Here is a 5,700-nt window from a genome sequence, read left to right as displayed (position 1 = left end):
ATTCCCTGGAGGAGGGCATGGCAACCCACTCCAGTATTCTTGCCTGGACAATCCCATGGACAGAGGAGCATGGTGAGCCACAGTCCATGGGGTAGCAAAAGAGTCAGGCATGACTAAAGAGACTGAGCATGCATGCAAGATGCAGTGAATATTAAGTGACTTACACCCTGATTAAGTCAGATACTGAATTTAGCAGCTTCTAAACTTTATGGGCTTCCCTGGTGGCTCAGAGGTTAAAGCATCTGCCTCCAATGCAGGAAACCCAGGTTCAATCCCTGGGTTGGGAAGATCCCCTGGAGAAGGAAATGGCAACCCACTCCAGTATTCTTGCCTGAAGAATCCCATGGATGGAGGAGCTTGGTAGGCTACAGTCAACGGGGTCACAAAGAGTTGGACATGACTGAGTGACTTCACTTTCACTTTCAAACTTCCAACCACAAAAACACAGGGTTAAATCCTCATTGTCCAAAGTGTGTTCTGTTGGGGACCAGCAGCACTGGCATCCTCTGGGAACCTGCTAGAAATGCAGGATCCCAGGCCCTGCCCTAGATCGACTGAATTAGCATTTACATTTCAACAAGATCCCCAGGACACCTTGTTTCAGCAGCACCTGGTTAAGTAGTCTTTAGGGGAACAGTTCAGTAGCCCCATCCTCGTGTCACATGCAGACTGTTGCGTCAGGGCTCCCTGCGTTGGTCACTTGACATGAACTAATAAGCAAGGACTCCTAACATCACCTTGGCTTCTTTGCAAACACCAGCTTGGCAACAGGGGGTAGAAAGATCAGGCAGGAACACTGTGGGGAAAAAGCAATTAATGTAGCCAAGTTTTAATTTGCTTCTTAAAAATACATCTACTGCTAAGATTTAGGAAAGCTAATTGAATTATCTAAACCATGATAGCCTAAAGAGCTCAAGAAGGGTGTCTGTGCATTTACACAGGTGAAATCATTCAGAACTCAATGGTTGACAGTCTGAAATGCAGGAATCACATCGAAGAGCATCCATAAGACACAGTTTATTTAGAGGAAAGAATCTTTGAATTCTTACATATTTACCTAAAGCAGAAGGGTAGCTTGATTACAGGGGATTACAAAATACTGGAAAGGATTCAGGTGCAAATATAAACAGTGACTTGAAAATGGCTATAAAATCTCAGGATGCTTACACAACCCTGTCAGAACCATAATCTCCCTATTACATGGTTGAGAGGTTTCTAGAAAAACAAGGCACACAGTCCCTGGGTAGGTACTAATGGAAGACCGAAAGGCAGACGTTCCCCATCTTAACCCAAAGTGAGATGAACCTACACACCACAATAGTTCATCTGCCCATCCACTGGTCTCTGCAGTGTCACCACCAGCAGCCAGATAGTCTTGTTCTGTTATTCTAAAACTGCCCAATTTTGAAGTTCAGAAAACTTTTTGTCGATTTTAACAGAGTCAAGAGGCAGTCCTAAGATGGCAAAGGAATAGGACAGGGAGACCACTTTCTCCCCGACAAATTCATCAAGGAACATTTGAACGCTGAGTAAATTCCACAAAACAACTTCTGAATGCCGGCAGAGGACATCAGGCACCTAGAAAAGCAGCCCACTGTCTTCAAAAGGAGGTAGGAAAAAAATATAAAAGATAAAAAGAGAGACAAAAGAGGCAGGGACAGAGATCAATTCCGGGAAGGGAGTCTTAAAAAAGAGAGAACTTTCCAAACACCAGGAAACACTCTCACTGGCTAGTCTGTAGTGAGCCTTGGAACCACAGAGGGCAACATAACTGGGAGGAAAAATAAATAAATAATCAAAACCCACAGATTATGTGCCCAATGGTAACTCCCAGTGGAGAAGCAGCTCAGACACCTGCATCCACCACTAGCAAGTGGGGGCTGGGCAGGGAGGCGAGGGCTGCATTGCTTCGAGTAAGGACCGGGCCTGAATGCCCCCAGGGCAATCTGAGGGAACTAACTTGGGCTAGCAAACCAGACTGTGGGATAGCTATCTCGCAAACTGCCCTAACCTAAGACACCGCCAGGCCCTCTCACAGAACAAAGGACTGACTAGAGCTATGCGAAAAGCCCTAACCTAAGACACTGTCTGGCCTGCTAACAGAACAAAGGACTGAGCAGAGCTAGCTGGCTGCAGACCAGTCTATCCTCCTCCAGTGACAGACAGACGAGGTCAGCCAGAGCCAGAAGGGGACAACTGCGGCCCCAGAGAGGCATTATCTACCAAACTGCATGCAGGCTTCATTGCTAACCAAGACTTCTTGGAATTCTGGACAGTCAACATCCGCCTGAGAAGGTGCGCTAAAAACCGAGCAGCAGGGACGGGGGAGGTGATAAGTCGCAGCGACCACGCTCACCAAACACCTGGTCATCTGAGCTGCTCGGACCTGGGAAGGGCACAAAATGCAGGCCCAACCAAGTCTGCGCCTTTGTGGAGTACCCCAGTGCCTGAACCTGAGCAGCTTATTTAGACCCAGGAAGTGCATACAACCCAGAGCCAGCCTCAGACAGTTCCCAGCAGAGCATCTTAGAGCCTGAACAGTGTAGACTGGGAAAGCACACACGCTGTGAGCAGGGGCAAACCCAGTGTGGCTGAGACATTGTGAGCACTCCCCACAGACACCAGTGATATTTGTTTGCAGCGTTCCTCCCTCCCCACAGCACGACTGAACAAGTGAGCCTGAGAAAAGGGACCACCACCACCTCCTTGTGTCAGGGTGGAAATTAGACACTGAAGAGACCAGCAAACAGAAGAAGCTAAAACAAACAGAGGGAACTGCCTTGTAAGTGACAGGTGCAATAGACTAAAACCCTGTAGTTAGCACCGACTACATAGGAAGGGGCCTATAGATCTTGAGAAGTATAAGCCAGATCAAGGAACTATCTAAAAATGAACTGACCCCACATTGTCCAAAACAACACCAGAGAAAGTCCTAGATATATTTTTACTATTATCATTCTTTAATTTTTTTAAATTTTTATATTTAAAAATCCTATTACTCCTTTAATTTTCATTTTTATAACCTACTATTACTTTGCAAAAAAAAAGACCCTATTTTTTAAAGCAAACTTTGTATATATATATTTTGTAATTTTTGTGACTATGTTTTTGTTTGTTTATTTTTAATATTGTATTTTTGAAAATCCAACCTCTACTCTAGATTTTTAATCTTTGCTTTTTGGTATTTGTTATCAATTTTGTGCCTTTAAGAACCCAATCTTCATTACCCATTTTTACTTGGGAGCAAGATTACTGGCTTGATTGCTCTCTCCCTCTTTGGGATCTCCTTTTTCTCCACTAGGTCGCCTCTATCTCCTCCCTCCCCCTTCTCTTCTCTACCCAACTCTGTGAATCTCTGTGTGTGCTCCAGACTGTGGAGAACACTTAGGGAACTGATTACTGGCTGGATCTGTCTCTCTCCTTTTGATTCCCCCTTTTATCCTCCTGGCCACCTCTGTCTCCTTCCTCTCTCTTCTTGTCTCTGTATAACTCCGTGAACATCTCTGAGCAGTCCAGACTGTGGAGCACACATAAGTGATTACTGGTTAGCTTGCTCTCTCTTTTGTTTTCCCCTCATCTCATCCTGATTTTAACAGGGTCAGGCTTGTTACATTGGATGAACCCAAGGCCCTCTGTACTCCTCTCCTTCTTCCCCTTGACCAAGTGCTCCCAGGGCAGTGACTAGATCTGTCATTCATTCTTTCTGCCTAACAGTTTTCATTATGCTTGAAATATTTCCTCTTGGAACCAAGTGCAACAGCCCTGTGCTAACTTTCTATCTATTTCAATGGATCTCAGCTGGGGGCAATTTTGTCCCCCAGGGCACATTTGGCAATTTCTGGAGACATTTTTAGTTGTTACAACTTGGGGGTGCTAATAGAACTTAGTGTAGGCTGCTAAACACCCCACAATGCATAGGATAGCCCTACAAAGAAGAACTGTCTGGTTCCAATTATCAATTAGTGCTGCTGTTAAGAAACCATGCTCTTCTCTAGTCTGCTATCCAAGCAAAAGCAAGAATCATATGGTCCAAAATAACTATCTGGGAATCTTTCTGGTCCTTTGAGTTTACATTTCTTGGACTGTAGTTGAGCCCAGCCAAGTTGACACATCCAAAAAGCCATGGCAGAGTTAAATGCCTTATCATACCCAGCTCACCGGGTACAGTACACCTCATTCATGGTTAGTACTCAATACGTGTGACAATTATCCTTACCAGAGCCATAAAAGTTTATTTAGTCCAAGATTCTTGTACCAAACTGCTTTGTGCATGTAATGCATTTTGATATTTTGAAACTGAAATTCTCAATTTCAGTTTTACATTGACTTATATTAGCTAAAACATATTTTCATCCCTAACCAAAAATAGATTATTTGTCATCAAGATGTCATAGATTCTTGACAGACAGTATGAAAGCTTAATAAAGAACTCATGGGGAAAATATATGCAAAATAAAGTGCAAGCTCAAGCACCTGCACAGAAAGGAGTTCCTAACAAAAGTGTCCTTTATAGACAGAGTCAACTCCAAACTTTTAAAAAGTAAATATACTCTTAGCCAGGATTCCTCAAGACTCTCAAGGTCATGGAAAACAAGGAAACACAGAGAAACTGTCACAGAACAGAAAAGACTGAGGAGACATGTCAACTAAATGCCATGAGGTATCTCAATGGGGTCCTTGAACAGAAGAAGGGGTAGTGAAAAACTGCTGAAATCTAAATCTAGTCTGAAGTTTGATTAATAGAAATACCATTGCAGCATGGAGATCTATGATGTTAACACTGAAAGGAAATGGGTGAGGGCTACATGGAAGCTGTCTGGGCTATCTGTGCAATATGCTTGTAAATCTGAAATTACTCTAAAATTAAAAGGGTTATTTAATAAAATAATAAACAAACCTGAATGATCCTCCAGGAATTTTGATCAAAATCCTGAGGCCCAGACATGTATACAGTGACAAAGCTGCCACTGATTTTGAAGCAAACCCCAGGACTGAGAGTCTTCCCAAGCTTCATTTCTGAAAGAGCATATCCTATTGCCATTTCTTTTATTTTTTGCATAGTATACAGGATTGCAGTTCTGAGCAGGGATCGAACTCGTGCCCCATGCACTGCAAGCACAGAATCCAAACCACTGGACCACCAGGGAAGTACCCTGCTCCCAGTTATTGTTATAAAATCATCCCTTCAGGAAGAGAGGATACCTGAGGGACAAGAGAGCAATGTCTGCCCAGGATCCTTGTTGGGCTCCCCAATCTCTGACCTAAAGCAGAAGACCCCTAGGAAACGCAAGGCTAGTCTTTTATTCTAGGCCCTTTCTTTAACTATGGAAAGTCCCCTCAGTCTCACCATCTCAGAACTTAATTACTGAGCACAGTAACTCCATTCTCTGCACAGTAGATTTTTATGTACTGATTCTTGTGCCTCTGGTTGTGTCCTCCTGCACACGTGTCTTTTTGCTCATCCTGTCTTCCTTCCAGCACATGCAGGAGTGAAGGAGCAGGTGGCTGTCAGAGCCTTCAGGCCTCCAACAGCCCAGGCTTGGAGGAGCTCCACTCCCTCAGATGCTCATTCTCCCAAGGAGGGCTGCAGAAGGACTGTCCTGGCGCTTAGTCTGAATTACAACAAAAGCAAGCTCATTGTTGAAAAACAGAGCACGAAGGTTGTACTATTTCACTTGGCAAAGACCTTGGGTCTCCACC

General features: G+C 44.1%; 1 non-coding gene across 1 annotated transcript; it reads left to right on the top strand.

The window, feature by feature from the left end:
• The first annotated feature begins 215 nt into the window (after positions 1 to 215).
• Positions 216 to 287, top strand: TRNAW-CCA (transfer RNA tryptophan (anticodon CCA)). The gene has a single exon. It is a non-coding gene; the product is annotated as a tRNA-Trp (tRNA).
• The last annotated feature ends 5,413 nt before the right edge of the window (positions 288 to 5,700 follow it).

Source organism: Bos grunniens, chromosome X (genome assembly GCF_055505025.1).
Source record: "Bos grunniens cultivar Pamir isolate PY7600 chromosome X, Bosgru_T2T1.0, whole genome shotgun sequence".
NCBI classification, from domain to species: Eukaryota; Metazoa; Chordata; class Mammalia; order Artiodactyla; family Bovidae; genus Bos; species Bos grunniens.
The sequence above is the reverse complement of the archived record's forward strand: the minus strand, read 5'-3'. Positions and strand labels throughout refer to the sequence as shown.